Raw genomic sequence first — 7,146 nt, forward strand, 5'->3', positions numbered from 1 at the left:
GGGATAGGTGGCCACCCGGTGGACCCCCGGGACCCTTTCGGTGGTCCCGGTACAATACCGGTAACCCCCGAAACTTTCCCGGTGGCCGAAACTGGACTTCCTATATAAAATTCTTCACCTCGGACCATTCCGAAACCTCTCGTGACGTCCGGGATCTCATCCGGGACTCCGAACAACTTTCAGGTTTCCGCATACATATATCTCTACAACCCTAGCGTCACCGAACCTTAAGTGTGTAGACCCTACGGGTTCGGGAGACATGCAGACATGACGAGACGCCTCTCCGGTCAATAACCAACAGCGGGATCTGGATACCCATGTTGGCTCCCACATGTTCCACGATGATCTCATCGGATGAACCACGATGTCGAGGATTCAGTCAATCCCGTATGCAATTCCCTTTGTCAAACGGTATGTTACTTGCCCGAGATTCGATCGTCGGTATCCCAATACCTTGTTCAATCTTGTTACCGGAAAGTCTCTTTACTCATACCGCAATGCATGATCCCGTGACTAACGCCTTAGTCACATTGAGCTCATTATGATGATCCATTACCGAGTGGGCCCAGAGATACCTCTCCGTCACACGGAGTGACAAATCCCAGTCTCGATCCGTGCCAACCCAACAGACACTTTCGGAGATACCTGTAGTGCAGCTTTATAGTCACCCAGTTACGTTGTGACATTTGGCACACCCAAAGCACTCCTACGGTATCCGGGAGTTGCACGATCTCATGGTCTAAGGAAAAGATACTTGACATTGGAAAAGCTCTAGCAAACGAAACTACACGATCTTTTATGCTATGCTTAGGATTGGGTCTTGTCCATCACATCATTCTCCTAATGATGTGATCCCGTTATCAACGACATCCAATGTCCATGGTCAGGAAACCGTAACCATCTATTGATCAACGAGCTAGTCAACTAGAGGCTTACTAGGGACATGGTGTTGTCTATGTATCCACACATTTATCTGAGTTTCCTATCAATACAATTCTAGCATGGATAATAAACGATTATCATGAATAAGGAAATATAATAATAACCAATTTATTATTGCCTCTAGGGCATATTTCCAACAGTCACCCACTTGCACTAGAGTCAATAATCTAGTTCACATCACCATTTGATTAACACTCACTGGTCACATCACCATGTGACCAACATCTAAAGAGTTTACTAGAGTCAATAATCTAGTTCACATCACTATGTGATTATCACTCAATGTGTTCTGGTTTGGTCATGTTATGCTTGTGAGAGAGGTTATTAGTCAACGGGTCTGAACCTTTCAGAACCGTGTGCTTTACGAATATCTATGTCATCTTGTGGATGCTACCACGCGCTATTTGGAGCCATTTAAAATAATTGCTCTACTATACGAATCCGGTTTACTACTCAGAGTCATCCGGATTAGTGTCAAAGTTCGCATCGACGTAACCCTTTACGACGAACTCCTTTCCACCTCCATAATCGAGAAAATTCCTTAATCCACTAGGTACTAAGGATAAGTTCGACCGCTGTCATGAGATCCTTTCCCGGATCACCATTGTACCCTCTTGACCAACTCATGGCAAGGCACACTACATGTGCGGTACACAGCATAGCATACTATAGAGCCTACGTCTAAAGCATAGGGGACGACCTTCGTCCTTTCTCTATCTTCTGCTGTGGTCAGGTCTTGAGTCTCACTCAATACTCACACCTTGTAACACAGCCAAGAACTCCTTCTTTGGTGATCTTATTTTGAACTCTTTCAAAATCATGTCAAGGTGTGCTGTCTTTTGAAAGTATCATCGGGCGTCTTGATCTATCTCTATGGATCTTGATGCCCAATATGTAAGCAGCTTTATCCAGGTCTTCCTTTGAAAAACTCCTTTCAAACAACCCTTTATGCTTTCCAGAAATTTTACATCATTTCGGATCAACAATATGTCATTCACATATACTTATCAGAAATGTTGTAGCGCTCCCACTCACTTTATTGTAAATACAAGTTTCCAACAAACTTTGTATAAACCCAAAAACTTTGATCACTCCATCAAAGCGTATATTCTGACTCCGAGATGCTTGCTCTAATCCATGGAAGGATCGCTGGAGCTAGCATACCTTTTAGCATCCTTAGGATCGACAAAACCTTTCTGATTGTATCACATACAACCTTTCCTTACGAAAACTGGTAAGGAAACTTGTTTTGACATCCATCTGCCAGATTTCATAAATGCAGCTAATGCTAACATGATTCCGACGGACCTAAGCATCGCTACGGATGAGAAAAACTCATCGTAGTCAACTCCTTGAACTTGTGAAAATACTCTTTGCCACAAGTCGAGCTTCATAGACGGTAACATTACCGTCCATGTCCGTCTTCTTCTTAAAGATCCATTTATCTCAATGGCTTGCCAATCATCGGGCAAGTTCACCAAAGTCCATGCTTTGTTCTGATACATGGATTCTATCTCGGATGGCCTCGAGCCATTCGTCGGAATATGGGCCCACCATCGCTTCTCCATAGCTCGTAGGTTCATTGTTGCCTAGCAACATGACTTCCAAGACAGGATCACGCATTACTCTGAAGTAGTGCGCATCCTCGTCGTCCTACGAGGTTTGGTAGTGACTTGATCCGAAGTTTCATGATCACTATCATAAGCTTCCACTTCAATTGGTGTAGGTGCCACAGGAACAACTTCCTGTGCCCTGCTACACACTAGTTGAAGCGACGGTTCAATAACCTTATCAAGTCTCCACCATCCTCCCACTCAATTCTTTCGAGAGAAACTTTTCCTCGAGAAAGGACTCGTTTCTAGAAGCAATTACTTTTGCTTCCAGATCTGAAATAGGAGGTATACCCAACTGTTTTTGGGTATTCTATGAAGATGCATTTATCCGCTTTGGGTTCGAGCTTATCAGCCTGAAACTTTTTCACATAAGCATCGCAGCCCCAAACTTTTAAGAAATGACAACTTAGGTTTCTATAAACGGTGTCGTCTCAACGGATTTGCGTGGTGCCCCTTTTAAAGTGAATGCGGTTGTCTCTAATGCCTAACCCATAAACGATAGTGGTAATTTGATAAGAAACATCATGGTATGCACCATATCCAATAGGGTGCAGTTATGATGTTCGGACACACCATCACACTATGGTGTTCCAGGCGGTATTAATTGTGAAACACTTTCCACAATGTCTCAATTGTGCGCCAAACTCGTATCTCAGATACTCATCTCTATGATCATATCACAGACATTTTATCTTCTTGTCACGACGATCTTCAACTTCACTCTGAAATTACTTGAACCTTTCAACAATTCAGACTAGTGTTTCATCAAGTAAATACACTCAGCATCTACTCAAATCATCTGTGAAGTAAGAACATAACGATATCCACTGCATGCCTCAGCACTCATTGGACTGCGTACATCAAAATGTATTACTTCCAATAAGTTGCTCTCTTGTTCCATCTTACTGAAAACGAGGACTTTCAGTCATCTTGCCCATGTGGTATGATTTGCTTGTCTCAAGTGATTCATAATCAAGTGAGTCCAAATGATCCATCTGCATGGAGTTTCTTCATGCATATATACCAATAGACATGGTTCGCATGTCTCAATCTTTTCAAAACGAGTGAGTCCAAAGATCCATCTATATGGAGCTTCTTCATGCGTTTTATACCAATATGACTCAAGTGGCAGTGCCAAAAGTATGTGGTACTATCATTACTATCTTATATCTTTTGGCACGAACATGTGTATCACGGCGATCGAGATTCATTTCAGGTGCAAGACCATTGAAGGTATTATTCAAATAAACAGAGTAACCATTATTCTCCTTAAATGAACAACCATGTTGCGATAAACATAATCCAATCATGCTTAACGCAAACACCAAATCTCGATGGTAGAGGGAGCATGCGATGCTTGATCACATCAACCTTGGAAACACCTCCAACACATATCGTCATCTCACCTTTAGCTAGTCTCCGTTTATTCCGCAGCTTTTATTTCGAGTTACTAACACTTAGCAACCGAACCGGTATCTAATACCCTTGTGCTGCTAGGAGTACTAGTAAAGTACACATTCATGTAACGTATATCCAATATACTTCTGTCGACCTTGCCTGCCTACTCATCTACCAAGTATCTAGGGTAGTACTGCTTCAGTGACCGTTCCTCTCATTACAGAAGCACTTAGTCTCGGGTTTGGGTTCAACCTTGGGATTCTTCACTAGAGCAGCAAACGACTTGCTGTTTCATGAAGTATCCCTTTTGCCCTTGCCCTTCTTAAACTAGTGGTTTTACTAACCATCAACAATTGATGCTCCTTCTTGATTTCTACTCTCGTGGTGTCAAACATCGCGAATAGCTCAAGGCTCATCATAACTATCCTTGATATGTTATAGTTCATCACGAAGCTCTACTAGCTTGGTGGCAGTGACTATGGAGAACTATCACTATCTCATCTGGGAGATTAGCTCCCACTCGATTCAAGCGATTGTGGCACTCAGACAATCTGAGCACATGCTCAACGATTGAGCTTTTCTCCCTTAGTTTGCAGGCTTAAGAAACTTGTCAGAGGTCTCATACCTCTTGACGTGGGCACTAGTCTGAAATCCCAATTTCAGTCTTCGGAACATCTCACATGTTCTGCGACGTTTCAAAAACGTCTTTGGTGCCACAATTCTAAACCGCACTGAACTATCACGTAGTCATCAAAACGTGTATGTCAGATGTTTCGTAACATCTACAGACGACGCTGAGGTTCAGCACACCGAGCGGTGCATTAAGGACATAAGCCTTCTGTGCAGCAATGAGCACAATCCTCAGTTTACGGACCCAGTCCGCATAATTGCTACTACCAACTTTCAACTAAATTTTCTCTAGGAACATATCTTAACCAGTAGAACTAAAATGCAAGCTATGACATAATTTGCAAATACCTTTTGACTATGTTCATGATAATTAAGTTCATCTGATTATGAACTCCCACTCAGATAGACATCCCTCTAGTCATCTAAGTGAAACATGATCCGAGTTTAACTAGGCCGTGTCCGATCATCACGTGAGACAGACTAGTCAAGATCGGTGAACATCTCCATGTTGATCGTATCTTCTATACGACTCATGCTCGACCTTTCGGTCCTCCGTGTTCCGAGGCCATGTCTGTACATGCTAGGCTCGTCAAGTCAACCTAAGTGTATTGCGTGTGTTCCGAGGCCATGTCTGTACATGCTAGGCTCGTCAACACCCATTGTATTCGAACGTTAGAATCTATCACACCCGATCATCACGTGGTGCTTCGAAACAACGAACCTTCGCAACGGTGCACAGTTAGGGTGAACACTTTCTTGAAATTATGATAAGGGATCATCTTACTTACTACCGTCGTTCTAAGCAAATAAGATGCAAAAACATGGTAAACATCACATGCAATCAAATAGTGACATGATATGGCCAATATCATCATGCTCCTTTGATCTCCATCTTCGGGGCACCATGATCATCTTCGTCACCGGCATGACACCATGATCTCCATCATTGTGTCTTCATGAAGTCGTCTCGCCAACGATTACTTCTACTTCTATGGCTAACGCGTTTAGCAACAAAGTAAAGTAATTTACATGGCGTTATTCAATGACACACAGGTCATGCAAAATAATAAAGACAACTCATATGGCTCCTGCCGGTTGTCATACTCATCGACATGCAAGTTGTGATTCCTATTACAAGAATATGATCAATCTCATACATCACATATATCATTCATCACATCTTCTGGCCATATCACATCACATAGCACTTGCTGCAAAAACAAGTTAGACGTCCTCTAATTGTTGTTGCATGTTTTTACGTGGTTTGTAGGTTTCTAGCAAGAACGTATTCTTACCTACGTATGACCACAACGTGATTTGCCAATTTCTATTTACCCTTCATAAGGACCCTTTTCATCGAATCCGTTCCGACTAAAGTAGGAGAGACAGACACCCGCTAGCCACCTTATGCATCTAGTGCATGTCAGTCGGTGGAACCTGTCTCACGTAAGCGTACGTGTAAGGTCGGTCCGGGCCGCTTCATCCTACAATGCCGCCGAAACAAGAAACGACTAGTAGCAGCAAGAAGAATTGGCAAACTCAACGCCCACAACTGCTTTGTGTTCTACTCGTGCATAGTAACTACGCATAGACCTGGCTCATGATGCCACTGTTGGGAATCATAGCATAATTTAAAATTTTCCTACGCTCACCAAGATGCATCTATGGAGTCTACTAGCAACGAGGGGAAAGGAGTGCATCTACATACCCTTGTAGATCGCGAGCGGAAGCGTTCCAATGAATGTGGATGACGGAGTCGTACTCGCCGTGATCCAAATCACCGATGACCGAGTGCCGAACGCACGGCACCTCCGCGTTCAACACACGTACGGTGCAGTGACGTCTCCTCCTTCTTGATCCAGCAAGGGGGAAGGAGAGGTTGATGGAGATCCAGCAGCACGACGGCGTGGTGGTGGATGTAGCGGGGCTCCGGCAGGGCTTCGCCAAGCTTCTGCGAGAGAGAGAGAGGTGTTGCAGGGGAGGAGGGAGGCGCCCAAGGCTGTAGGTTTCTGCCCTCCCTCCCCCCTTTATATAGGCCCCCTTGGGAGGGGGGGCCGGCCAAAACCCATCTAGGGTTGGGGGGGCGGCAGCCAAGGGGTGGAAAGGGGTTGCCTTGCCCCCCAAGGCAAGGGGGAAGCCCCCCCACCCTAGGGTTCCCAACCCTAGGCGCATGGGGGGAGGCCCATGGGGGGGCGCCCAGCCCACTAGGGGCTGGTTCCCTTCCACTTTCAGCCCATGGGGCCCTCCGGGATAGGTGGCCCCACCCGGTGGACCCCCGGGACCCTTCCGGTGGTCCCGGTACAATACCGGTAACCCCCGAAACTTTCCCGGTGGCCGAAACTGGACTTCCTATATAAAATTCTTCACCTCCGGACCATTCCGGAACCTCTCGTGACGTCCGGGATCTCATCCGGGACTCCGAACAACTTTCGGGTTTCCGCATACATATATCTCTACAACCCTAGCGTCACCGAACCTTAAGTGTGTAGACCCTACGGGTTCGGGAGACATGCAGACATGACCGAGACGCCTCTCCGGTCAATAACCAACAGCGGGATCTGGA

Source organism: Triticum aestivum, chromosome 1D (genome assembly GCF_018294505.1).
Source record: "Triticum aestivum cultivar Chinese Spring chromosome 1D, IWGSC CS RefSeq v2.1, whole genome shotgun sequence".
Classification (NCBI taxonomy): domain Eukaryota; kingdom Viridiplantae; phylum Streptophyta; class Magnoliopsida; order Poales; family Poaceae; genus Triticum; species Triticum aestivum.